General features: G+C 55.3%; 2 long non-coding RNA genes across 2 annotated transcripts; one reads left to right on the plus strand and one right to left on the minus strand.

The window, feature by feature from the left end:
* Positions 1–283: 283 nt before the first annotated feature.
* LOC106149827 lies at positions 284–10,464 on the minus strand. The gene is made up of 3 exons (XR_001236248.1): positions 9,163–10,464; positions 6,250–6,393; positions 284–504 (listed from the first exon to the last, which is right to left on the minus strand). It is a non-coding gene; the product is annotated as an uncharacterized LOC106149827 (long non-coding RNA).
* Positions 10,465–10,621: 157 nt separating this feature from the next.
* Positions 10,622–12,920, plus strand: LOC106149826. Its single transcript, XR_001236247.1, has 2 exons — positions 10,622–10,900; positions 11,532–12,920. It is a non-coding gene; the product is annotated as an uncharacterized LOC106149826 (long non-coding RNA).
* Positions 12,921–13,158: the final 238 nt, after the last annotated feature.

The raw sequence follows: 13,158 nt of genomic DNA on the forward strand, positions 1-13,158 counted from the left end.
ATGGGCCGGCGCGCAACAGCGCTTGCCACCGCATGGCTCCCCATGTGCTGGGGGCCCTCCCTCTGGGGGCCTACGAGGCAGGAAGCTAGCCAGCCGGAAGACCGGCGCTCCCCACCCGTGGCTCCTTGTGCGCCGGAAGCCCTCCTTCCGGGGGCCTACGAGGCCGGGAGTGGGCCGCCGGTCCAAAGACTGGCGCTCCCCGCCCGAGGCTCCCTGTGCGCTACTTATGATTTTTGAGACAGGGGCTCACTATGTAGTTCAGGCTGGCCTAGAACTCATAGTGACCCTCCTGCCTCAGACTCTCGAGTGTTGGGATTACAGGCATGTGCCACCATGCCTGCTCCACGTGTAGCTATTTAAATCTAATCATAATTTAGGTAGAAGTCCATCTTCTCAGCTATGCCAGGCACATTTCTGATGCTCAGTAGCTGCACGTGGTCAGGGACAGATATTATTTCCTCCATTTCAGAAAGTTGGAAGGGTGAGCACCGCCTTGCAGGGTTGCTGTAAAGATAAAATGAGACAACCCAGGTCAAGTGTTTAGCTAGGTCTGCCTCTGAATCCAGGGCACCAGCTGTCCCTGCTATAACCAAAGCCTCCCAAGGAGACCTCCTCCCAGCTGAGGCCAGCCGCAAGGTCAGGGCATCCCTAGGAACCGTGGCCATAGCTGCTGCCTGAAAGCCCTGGCGACACCCTCCCTTGAGCCACATTCTGAGGATGGGGACAAACTGTCGAACTCTGTCCAAGTAAACTTAGGCCCAGAGCAGTGAAGTGACTCCCCTGAGTCATGGGGGCAGAATCCAGGCCAGAATCCTGTTCCCTGATCTCCCTTAGCTACAGGCACTCAGACAGAGGGTCAAGATGGTCTGGGGCCTCTTAGACTCTGGGGAGCGGCTGGAGCTGAAGATTGGCCACATGTGCGGGGCTAGAGCAAGGCCGGCCCCTAGAACATCGAGCGCCTGATGCGAGCCAAGTGAACAAGTTGTTAGGCAAAGGGGTGTCACCTGACAGCAACCTGCCTCATGTATGAATAAATGATCGTCAGCAGTTGGGCAGTTCTTTCCTCCACCAAAAGGGGGTGCATCCAACCTCAGCTTTCGTTTTCACTCTTGCCTTCATTTCTTCATGGTCCTTTCCCCTGGGAGTTTCTGAGGGCTGCGCTGGACAAGGTGTTAGACTCTGGTTCCTAGGCCCCACATCAGAACACCCAGGGTGAGCTCAGAGATTTGCTTCTGTACCAAGAGCTCCAGATGTTTTTGATTTTTAGCCAGTTTAGGGTCACTAGGCCAGGAGCCCAGGGCCTGACTGGCTTAGACCAATGTTGGAACAAACATGGCTAACTCAGAGGGGCCTTCCCCTGCTCCTCAGACTTCTTTCAGCCATTCCACGAGGTGTCCTCTTCCTCCACTAATACACCTCAGAAATTCTCAGAAAGCCTGAGGACGGCAGTGAGCAAGGGCCTTCAGCCTGCTCACACTGGATGTGGCGAAGCAGCTGACGTACTAAGATGGACCAGGCTTGGCCCAGAAAGCGCTCAGGTCATGGCACTATGCTCCCCTGGGGGATTGTTTTTGGCCTGGACATCTTGACTTTGCCTCAAGTAGGTTAGCTGAAGAGGGAGCCAGGCCTGGCTGCCAAGAGCCATCCCAACAAGATGGCCGCTGGCCAGCCTTCAGTGTTTGGCTCAGGACGGCTCTCTCTGACAGGAAGTCTTTACTCTCCACAACAGAGTTAATCATGAATTCAAGGTCTGGTTTCCCGTTCTGTACAGCCCCCTGGAATGGGCAAGGCAGCCCACCTCAGGGAGAACCCCTTTTGATCAGAACTCACCAACTGTCTTGGTAACCTTGGGGCCTGGGAACAGAGCCATACTTGCCAGCGTCTCCTCCTGTGAGTGTGTGGGAATGGTGAGCCACACAGGGTGATGGCTTGGACTGGGTAACTGGGTGGCCTATGATCACTGGGGCTGGACCTTTCCGGAAAGTTCCCTGTCCTCTACAACTGGCTATAGCCTGGCCTCTTCCTGTCAGGACTCTCGAAAATGGAGTCCCTGTGGGGTGAGGAGGGAATTGTGTCTCCTCCATCAGTGCTCAAGGCTCAACAGGTCTCAACAGGGGGGTCATCATGATGCTGACCCAGTCCCCTCCCCATAGGGCAGAGCTCTGAAGATTCTCCATGTGGTTGACATTGAGCTAGAAGTTCAGGTTTGGAGGACTCTGCACTGTACCACCCACTTCCTGGAGATACTGAGGTGCCTAAATGATCCTCATTTCCCCGTTCTTTCACCTGAGGGCTGCCCTGTGTTTTAGACACAGGGACAGCAGGGAGCAGGATCCACTACCTTTGTGGAGCTCACATTCTTATGTGGGACAGGGTCGTACCTAATACCGTTTAATTCGAGTCAGAGCAAAAGGATGTGAAAAAGAGGAGTAAAGACCAGATGAAGAAAGGCTATTTTTGATAGGGTGGCTGGAGAAATAGCTCAGGAAGACTTGTCACCTGTTTCCCTGGTGGTGGAAATGTCCCGAGCTTTCTCAAGCTCCCTGCCATTTGCAGCATCTTAGAAGCAGAGGTTAAAATGCCCCCTGGAGCCCCCCTGGGTGACCCCACATATCTGCTCTATACCCTACTTCCTGGGAGGTCAGTGTTCTGTACCCAGCCTTGAGCCCCAGAGCTTCTGTGATGTGCTGAAAATGAGCAGGTAGCTGTCAGATCTGTCACCTTCAAGGCTCGGCAGTCCAACCTGGGGCCAGCAGTGTGGTCTGCCCAGGAAAGTGCTTCTGGGCACTTGATTAAGTTTCGTTCTGATGGTGGGATTTTCAGCACCGCCCTCGTTGCACGATGAGGGTGCACAGATGTCCTTCTGAGAGGGCAGGGTACATAGCTTCCTTTCCTAGCAGCAGAGGGTGTGGGTGACTTGCGGGCAAGGATGGGGCTGGAGTCCCTGCCAGCCAGTGGCTTGGACAGAGCTTAGACTCGGGAGTCAGGTGCTGCTGTCCCTGGGGCTACCTCTGTCCCTCTGTGCCTCAGTTTCCTCGCCCACACAGTGGACATCTTTGTCTTAAACTGCACCAGCCCCCGGCATGGTTAGACGCCTGATAGATGACAGCAGGTGCGGCTTCCCGGGCAAGAATCTTGATCGCTCTCGGCCTTGGTTTGTCATCTGTGCCATAGCAGTGCTGGTGTGAGGGTACTGTGAGAAGGAAACACAGCACCTGTCACATGGCCCCGCCCATTCTTGTGTCTGATCTGCTCTGAGAGTTCATCCCAGCAGCCCGTGGTTGAGGGCACACAGAGCCATCGACAGCCCTGGCCAGGCTGTACAGAGATGCAGCCTCTTCTCTGCTGCCTGATTGAGTCAGCAAAGAAAAAGTGGCGGAGAGGAAGTAGGGGGAAGGGCTCTCTGGGTGTCATTGCTGCTTTAAATTATGGTTTCAGAGTCAGGCATGGTGCCCTGTACTTGTAATCCTAGCCCTCTGGGAGGCTGAGGCAGGAGGATCCCAAGTTTAAGCCCAGTTTGGTCAACTTAGCGATTTAGTGAGAGCCTATCTCAAAATAAAAAATAAACTGTTGGGAACTGTAGCTCAGTAAGAAGGTCCCAGTTTCAATCCCCAGTATCAAAATATAAATAAAATAAGATAAATTTTGGTTTCAGAATTGGAACTTACAACATTGCTAATGCATTGCTGTACAAACAGGTTGCATACCCAAAGAGGGGAAGGAACCAGAAGTTGCTCAAAAGTGCAGAGTCACAGCTCCTACTTCCCCTGCCTTCGAGGCGCCTCTTGGCCTGCTGATGCATCCTCACATTGCTCGGCCTGAGAGGCTAAGCGTGTGCAGCCGTGTAGGAGCAGCCCCTCCTCAGAAACCCAACCTGACTTTTCTCAGGTTTGAAAGCAAGCCTGAGGCCCTTTTCCTCAGCCTTCCCCCACTCCAGCCCTTTCCTCATGGAGACAGAGAAGTCACAGCTTTGGGCATTGACCAGTGCCTGGAAGGTTCTGGAAGGTTCTGAGCTTCCACGGTATCAATTCTAGACTTGTTAGGATTTCAAAATGGCAGCCTGTTCACCTTGGTCAGGGCTAAAACGAGGACAAAGTTCTTTCCATGGAGTTCCCAGAGGGGTCCAATAGGGCCTCTGCTCAGCGGAGGATGGGAAGCTGTGGGCCTGAGGCAGAGGATGCAGAACAAGCCCTCCAAAATGCCCCTAAGCCCAGAGGGAACAAAGGTACCCAGCACCTGCCAGTGTGGCTGGGTCTGTGCTGGAAACAGCTTCTGTGCTGGAAGCCCTTTGAGCCCGAGCTTCTGCCCCTCCAGGATCAGCAGGGTTGGCTTGGCAAAGGCTTCGGATCAGAGAAGGCCCCAGTGCTGCGGAATGGGGCTGCTCCGGGAGGGATCTGCTTGAGAGCATCACCCACCAGGATAAAGGAGAGGGTTCATGACAGCATTAGGCACAGCCCCTGGGCAGGCTTGATCACCGTGTTGGGGACAGGGCCTGCATGTTCTCCTTGGGTATCTCTTGTGTGGATGGGTAAATAAGAGGCAGTCTCTCGTAGTATGAAGAGCATCGTTTTCTTATCTCACCTTAATCATTCATTAGCTTTGTCACCATGTCACCTTGATCAAGGCATGCTCCATCTCAGGGGCTTAGTTTCCTCAATTATGAAAAGGTAGCATTGGGATTGCCAGGCATGGTATCACATGCCTGTGATTTAAGCACTTGGGAGGCTGAGGCAGGAGGATCGCTGCCAGCTGGAGGCCTACCTGGGCTCCATTGTGAGTTCAAGCCCAGTCAGAACTACTTAGCTAGATCCTGTCTCAAAAAAACAAAACAAAAGGCAGCATTTGGAGCTGGGGATGTGTGACTCAGCGGTAGAGCGCTTGCCTAGCATGTGCCTGGTCCTGGGTTCCATCCCCAGAAGCCACACACACACACACACACATACATGTACACACACACACACACACACACACACACACACACACACAGGGTTGGATAAGATGTGTCCCTGGTCCTCTGACCTTTCCTGCCTGTTTAGAAAATGCCGCTCTGTCCGGGAGAAGCCAGACAGCAGCTGGGGATGAGAGGGAGGTGGGGAGGCTCCTTGTCCCTGCAGATGCCCCCCTTTCCGTAGTCGGCTTTCTCTCTGGCAGGACCTTGAGACACTGGAAGGCTGGCCCCTGCCCCAATGGCTTCCGGCCGCACCATTAGGCACAGTCAGCCGAGCCTCTGTCCCTCGTCCCATTCCCTCTGCACCAGCCTGGCCCCGTCAGGAGGAGTGAGCTTTGGGAAGGCTCCAAGGGAGCGGAGGGGACACAGGAGGCCTGGCCTGTGGGCGGGTGGTGGGAAGAGCGGCAGAGAGAGGAGAAAGCTGGGGACTAAAGAGGAAGAGGCCTCACTCTGCCCATAACCTGAATGTCCTCGTGCCCTGACCAGCTCAACTGTCCAGATCTGCCTGGCCCCAAAGATGCTCTGCCTGCCCACATGTTTTCTTTTACTTTTTGGAAACAGGGTCTAGCTAGGCTGTTAAATTGTCCTGGCTGGGCTGCAACTCGTGATCCTCCTGCCTCAGCCTCCCAGAGTGCTGGGACTCCAGGCATGTGCCACCACACCTGGGTCTTCAGCTCCATCTTTCAAGTGCCCTTCTTGCCTGGCACCCCACTGTCCCTGTGCAGCCTGGCAGAGGGCAGGGGAGGAGAAGCGCAGCTGTCTCTGCTGGGGCATCACTGGGGACCTGGAGCTTGGGGGTTAAGGGTGCTCAACTCCAGGATGCCTAGCACCGGTCATAGGGAGCCCGGCTTAGCGCCACTCCCCTCCCCCAACCTGGCATGGAACGCAAGGCAGCCGAAGGGCTTTGCGGCTGGCATGGTGCCCTCGTGTGCATGCAGCCACTGCACGGGCCCACAGATGCCACTGTGCCGTGGCCGCTGCCTGGAGATTTCTTCGGGCTGTGCCAGGGAGGCCCGAGGGAGGCGGCCTCTGGCCGAGGAGCTGTGCGGGCCCAGAGGGAGGTGTGGGCTGGAAGGCACTGTTCTGCGCTCCAGTGACATTTCCCTGGCACCGATCTGCCACCAGAGAGGCTTTCTGCCAAAATGAAAGTATCCAGGGAAGGAAGTGTGGTGAGAACGAACGTGAGGTAGAGCACTGTGGGGCCCCAGCTCGGCATCCCCGAGAACCAGCCACGCGGCCGGAGCGCGGCGCCAGGGCTCCGGGTGCAGCTCGGGGGCCTCTGGTGTGTGACTCAGCCTCACCTTTGTCATCTGTCGAGGGCAGGTGCCACAGGCCAGCCTCATGGTGTGGGCTTTTGGTGAAGCTGGTAGAACTGTACCCGCTGCGAGGCAAGTGTTGGTGACCTCAGCGCTTTATTAGAGACGTTTAGGGCCAAGAGCTCTAGACTGCAGGTGGACAGATAAGAAATAAACACATTCAGATGATAAACGGTATGTTAAACAGCCCAACAGGGCAGCACACAGCTGGGGGACAGTGCTGAAAGGCCAGCGGCCTGCAGGGTCACCACGGCCACCTCCCCAGGTCTGGCGCAGGGTGGGCACCTGACCCTGCCTCTGGCTGCCCACAGACCAGCCGCATGCACTGCGTCTGGCTGGGCCCCTGGGGCAGGCGGGCGTGGGAGCTGTGGTGCAGCTCCAGCCAATGTCACAGCAGCACAGTTGTGACTAAGAGACCACTACCCAGAGAAGGAACACAGTGGGCAGAGAGGGAGCAGAGTATAGCACGGCTGGGTGACCAGGAGCCCCTGACGGCCTCCGGGGAACTGCAGGGGGTCACATCCTGGTGACCAAGGAAGCCAGGCTGCGGGGGGCTGTGGTGGCCTCAGGAACCTCAGCAGGAGGGGGACACATGGGCGAGGGGTGGGGACATGGGCAAGGCAGGGGGCTGGAGGGGCCACCTGTGTGGCAAAGTGCGAGGTGGATCTGGGTGAACTTGAGTGCCCTGGCTTGGCCGGTGGGAACATGGAAATACTCAGGAAAGTGTCTGGCTATAGAGGCAGGTGCTTGCGCCCGCAGGGGACAGGAAACCTAGCCCAGCTTGGGTGGCACCAGGAGGACGGGCCGAGCACGTGGGTGGGAAAGTCGGGAATTGTGGTGACCTGGAGTGCAGAGCCTCAGGAAGGCCCCCATTTGCCTCCTCCCACTGTCTGATGGAGGCTTTGTCCTGACTCAGCCTTCCTGGCTCCCAGCCAGGCCACCAGATGACCAGCTTGCCAAAAACATGATTTCAGGAATATTCTTTAAAACAGTCAATGAACATGCTTATATTTTAAATTTGACTCAGAAATTGGCTTTCAGAAAGTTGTTTTTAGGCAAATTGCCCTGCTTCCAGCAATTCTTGAGAACACAATGGTTGGCAGCAGTGGCTTGGACCTCGGGCTTCTCCATGGCTGTTGGGGGAAGGGGAGAAGGAAAGGGGGAGGGGAAGGGGGGAGGGGAAGAGGAAAGGGGGAGGGGAGGAGGAGGAAGGCGCTCCAAACCCCCTCTGTGGGTCCCCCGGGCTCCTGTGCCACCCTGGGCCAATGACCATGGCCTGCTGAAGGCGCTGGTGGCAGGGACCGCTGCTGGGGCCGAGAGGGGGGCGCTCTGGGGGAGCAGCCCTTGTGCCCCAGCTGAGCTCCTGCTAGGGGAGGCCAGAGGGGCCAAGGCTGCCGAGCAGCTGAAGGGTGGGGGCTTCGCTCTGCAGGCGGCCGGGGCGCTGGTGACAAAGCCACGCAGGCTGCGCTCGCTCGGGGAGGCTCGGCTACGAACAAACGAGAGCTGCGAGAGCGGGGCCGGGCTGAGGGTGGAGGCAGGCAGGCGGCGAGGAGAGGAGCGCTGCCCGCGAAGCGTCGAGAGAGGAGAAGGAGCAAGGCGGAGGCCTGCGGGGGGAGAAGCTTGGGGGTTGCTGTCCCCGCGGCCCCGGAAGGGCTCCGGGTGCCCCGGCTGGGGCAGCCGGGCTCGGCTCCGTTTCTGCCCCTGGACCTTTCCTCCCTTTTGGGACACGCCCGCCCGCTCCTGTCCCGTCTGGGGACCGTGCAGCCTGCTGCATTGTCGCACGGCCCTTGTCCAGGGACCCCGGCCCCACTGGGACAGATCAGAATGTCTTCCCGGCTTGGGACCGACCCCACAAAGCAATGCGGTTGGCTCGGCTGGCGACCCAGCCAAGACCTGGCTCTGCCACATGGTCAGAGGGGCCACGCCACTGCGGTGTGCCACCAGGAGAGGCCGCAAGCGGGTGCAGATGGGGCTCTGAAGGGGGCACTGTTGGGTTTCAGACGCACTTCCTGTTCTTGGATCCTGGAAGACACTGGCTTTTTTGTATACACATTTGGTGGTGAGGGGGACAGCACTGGGGCTTGAACCTCAAGCCGAGCACACACACTATCACTAAACTGCATCCTCAGCCCTTTTTATATTTTTGACACAAGGTTTTGCCTGGGATGGGGTTAAACTTGCAATCCTCCTGCCTCAGCCTCCTGAAGAACTAGAATTCTAGGCATTCAGTCCCCAGAGAGGAAGAGCAAGAAGGAGAAGGAGAAGGAGAAGGAGAAGGAGAAGGAGAAGGAGAAGGAGAGGGAGGGGAGCGGGATGGAGGGATGAATTATACTTTGCTAGCTTCTTTTTGGTATTTTTTTTTCTTTTTGGTATTGTTGAGACAGGGTCTCACTATGTAGTGCAGGGTGGCCTTGAACTCGCTTATGTAGCCCAGGCTGGCCTTATACTCACAGTGATCCTCCTGCCTCAGCCTCCCAAGTACTGGGATTACAGGTGCCACCACCCGTGGCTTGCTTCTTTTTCAATTCACACCTATTTAAAAAAAAAAAAAACCTGAGACATCTTTGAAGATTATTTGAATGGAAAGATTTCTATAAGAATAATGAATAATGACTGATTTTTTTTTTTTTTTAAAAAGACAGGGTATTGCTTTGTAGTGCAGGCTGGCCTTGAACTCACTGTTGTTGCCCAGGCTGGCCTCAAGCTCTTGGCAATCCTCCTGCCTCAGCCTCTGAGTGCTGAGATCATAGGTGTGCTCACACCCGGAAGGAGGAAGACTTTTTCTGTCTTTATTTTCTGAAGAATGACTTTAAATGAACTAAATGCTAAAAACTCTCAGAAAGCTCAGAGAACATCAGCCGTCGGACACATAGGCATTTGTTTCTTTTAGGTGTTTACCTTGGTTAGTCCATGTTGCAGCGCACGATGACTCCATCCTCCGAGGGGAGTTGGTGCCTGGACATAACACGTCCTAATTCTTCTTACGCCCACTGCATTTTTCTCTTGCTGGTGTTCACCTAAATTACGTCTTACGTCAGCCACCCTGAATACAGATAACGAGCAGAAGAGCAACTGGTGCGCTGCTGGCCGGCCTCCGAGTCTCGCTGGCCAAAAACCTGCGTGGAGCCCTGGGCGCCAGCCCCGTGCCAGGTTGCGAGGCTTGGCCCAGACTGCAGCCCCTGCTCTGCTGGGACTCCCTGCCCCGCCTTCTCCCTTTGTGGTTCTCAGTTTGATTCAACAAATACTCGTTGAATACACAGGCAGGAGGGGGAAGCAATGGTAAAGGAGCGAGTTGGCTGGTGGTGTCAGGGTTCACAGCGGCAGCCAGGAGGGAATCGCACAACTGTCCTCCGTCTGAGGTCTTAAGAATGGCGCTCTCCCTCCCTCCACGTTACCCCAGGAGAACTCAGTGAGCTGCTACCACCGAGCACTCCCCGCTCTGCTGGTCAGGGTGTCCACGCAGCCAGACGAGGCGCTGCTTAGGAAGCGGGCCGGAGCTCTGCTGCAACCGAGTCCACACAGCCGGCTGTTCCTGGACGGCGTGAAGGGCGCCGGGAAGAGGGCAGTTCAGGGCTCGCTCCTCCCGGGCACCTCTCAGAGTGCCGGAGACCCCAGTGTAGCGAAACACAATTGCATCTTGTCTATCGACTTCCCGAGTCCAAGAACATTTCAAGGCGAGGAGGCAGCCGTGGTCTGCTCTGATACCTTGTTTGTCCTTTTATTTTCCAGTTCCTCAGCCCTCCTCTTGCAGAGGGAGACACAAGCAGAAGCGGGCTCTCAGGGTCCACGTCCGTGACATGACATACAGGGCAATCGTGTCTTTTCCTTTCCTCCCTCCCTTTCTCTTCCTTCATTTTTTTCTTTTCTCGCCCCTCCCCCTGACCATCTCTGTCTCTGTCGCTGGTTTCTGGCCTTGAAAGAAAAGCCAAGGCAAACGTCAGAACAGTAAGTTTCCAATCTGCAGACGTGCCCTATGGCAGCACGTGCTGTGCTTACCTATTTCACAGGGACATCACGGCAGGAGTACACTATGCAAGCACAAGCCGTGTCACTTCATCCAAATGGCATTTCTGGTTTTATTATCACCAATCGACTCCTTGCACCTTAAAAAAAAAGACTAGTTTTGTTTACCCTTCTCACTTATGCTAAATAAACGCATTTCACTCAAGGAAGGCAAAACTAGGTGGGTGTGGGTTCATTGCACAATTGGATATTAAGGCAGTGTCTGAAGATAAATGCTTTATGACCTCAGCATGAATCAGCTCGCGGGCTATGGAAACATGTGCCGTGGCTAACAAGACACTTGCATGTGGCATGCGTGTCACCCAGGGGCGGAGTCTCCCGGTCACCCCCGTGCGTGCCGTGCGCACAGCTGCGTGAACGTGGACTCCATCCTCTCTTCAGTCCCGAACTCTGCTCAGGAAGCTGGGTTTGGGGGCCCCTTCCGGGGCACAAGCACCCCATGATAAGGACACCCAACTAAGAGGCACTGCTGACCATGTACCAGCCACGTCCAGCGGTGGGTGCTCACAGACGCTTCTCGTCTTCAGCTTCGGGGGCTTCTGGGCACCTGGAGTGTATTCTGTCGTCTCTTGCTTTTCTCACCTTGCCCATGAGGGCACTGAGCAGAGGGCAGGTGAGTCACTTTCCCGAGGTCACACGGCTGAGATTTAAATTTGTGCAAGCTGGGTTGGGTGGTGCACATCTGTAATCCCAGCAGTGTGGGAGGCCAAGGCAAGAGGGTTAGCCCAGTGGGGGCAACAGGGTGATTAAGCAAGACCCTGTCTCAAAGTGAAAATGTGAAAAAGGGCTAGGGATGTAACTCAGTGCAAAAGTCCTGAGTTCAGTACCCGTACCACAAAAGAAGGAGGAAGGGGAAAGAGAGGAGAAGGGTGGAGAGGGGGGAGGGGAGGGGGAGGGAAAGGAGAGGGAAGGGGGAGGGGAGGGGGAGGAAAAGGAGAGGGAAGGGGGAGGGAAGGGGGAGGGGAGAAAAGGGGGAGGGGGAGATAAGGGGGAGGGAAGAGGGAGGGAAAGGAGAAGAGAAAAGGGAGAGTAGGGAGAGGGGAATGTGAAAGGCGGGGGTGGGGGAGGAGGGAAAGAGGAAGAGGGGGAGGAGATGGGCACGACCGCCATCACTACCGTCCCGTGCCTGGTGTAGAAGGGGACTTTCTAAGGAACGAATGAGCTAGGATTTCAGGGTTCTTCCCTGCTGTGGCTCCGTGCCTATTTTTGTGTTCGTAACACTTCACTCTTTTTTCTTAAATAAGCTCCCTAAACCACGTGGCCTGTAGTTCCCTACAGAAGCCAGATTCCTCCCAACTTGACTGCACAGCCTCTGTTCCTAATCTCCAAACCTGCGTTTCTGGCTGATGAACGCCTGGACGCACTGCTGCTGGACAGGAGCTCGGAGGTCTTCCTTGAAGACCATGCTGTGGGATCATCACCACCCGCGGCTGCAAACTGCGGGGAAAGGGGCATGGGAGCCTTGCAAGGGGACCAGCTCCCCCTGGCCCGGGCAGGATAGGGCAGCCTCGGGTTCCACCCGGGTCAGAGCGCACAGGCAGTGTCGACTTCTCTCTGTGTCCTCTGCCACCAGGCCGGCTGGCGGATACACCGGGATCTTTCTTAGGCACTGCCATAAGAAATACTTCATTTCACATAGCTGATCCAATTAACAAAAGGAGACAAACAAATTAAAAGGCAGTCCCCGAGGTGGCTTTGACTCCTGTGCCTCAGTGGATAAACAACCTAATTAGAACCGCCTGGCTGAGGAAGAAAGCAGCCTCCGCAGGAGGAGCGGGCTTTGAACAAGTAGTTCTTGTTTGGCGAGAGTCTGCCCATGTCATCTCAGAGCCAGGGCTGGGAGGAAACGCACTGAAAACTTTGGTTAGAGACGCAGATGGTGACAGTGGATACATAGTCAAAACAGCTATTGGAGGAAATGGTGTGTGCTACTCATCTGCTAAAAATGGGATCTTGGCTCCCAACAGGGACCTGGCGAGGTCTCCAGGACCCTTCTTCTGGCCAGCCGGCCCTGCGTTTCCCTACACTGACGGGCAGCGCTTAGAAGAATTAGTGCTGCCCCGTGCCAGGGTCACCTGGCTTTTCTGCCACCTCATTCCAGGGCCCTCTCCTCGCCCCTGGCTTCACACAGAAGTGTTTACCTGATGCCGAGGAAGCGGACCCTTCTGGGTCTGCGCACCTTGACTACAAAAGAAACGACTTGTTTTCATATAAATCAAAGCCAGGAATACCTCTCTTACTAACAGCAGAACCAGAGTGAAAGCACAGTTTGTCTGAGAATGAGGGATGAGGGTGGCTTTTGGCTTAGCTCTAGAAACGTATTGTCCAGGCCGTATCTCAACTTCAAGGTAATGGCTCTCAGCTGGGCGTGGTGGCGCATACCTGTAATCCCAGCTCTCTGGGTGGCTGAGGCAGGAGAATCAAAGTTCAAACCCAGCCTGGGGAACCGAGTGACTTATCAAGACTCCATTGCAAAGTAAAAGTAAAAAGGGCTAGGGATGTAGTTTAGTATGAAGGCCCTCGGTTCAATCACCAGTACAAAAAAAAGAGATGGCTTTCTGCAACAAACCAATCAATAGATTTAGAGCAACTCTACTTGATATTTTTTTGGCAGGGGCTTTGAGACAGGGCCTCGTTATGCAGTTCGGGCTAGCCTTGAACTCACAATGTAGGCTAAACTGGCCTTGAACGCATGGTGATCCTCCTGCCTCAGCCTCCCAAGTCCTGGGCTTAAAGTTGTGTGCCACCCTGCCTGGCTTCTAATTCATATCCTCATGGAATAAAAGAGAAGGAGAAGAGGAGGGACAAGAAGAGTAATAAGGTAATGAGGCAGGCATTTTCCTTTCCGTATATTAATACACATTATGAATA

The sequence above is a fragment of the Chinchilla lanigera genome, unplaced genomic scaffold (assembly GCF_000276665.1).
Source record: "Chinchilla lanigera isolate Chin_1 unplaced genomic scaffold, ChiLan1.0 scaffold00005, whole genome shotgun sequence".
Lineage (NCBI taxonomy): Eukaryota > Metazoa > Chordata > Mammalia > Rodentia > Chinchillidae > Chinchilla > Chinchilla lanigera.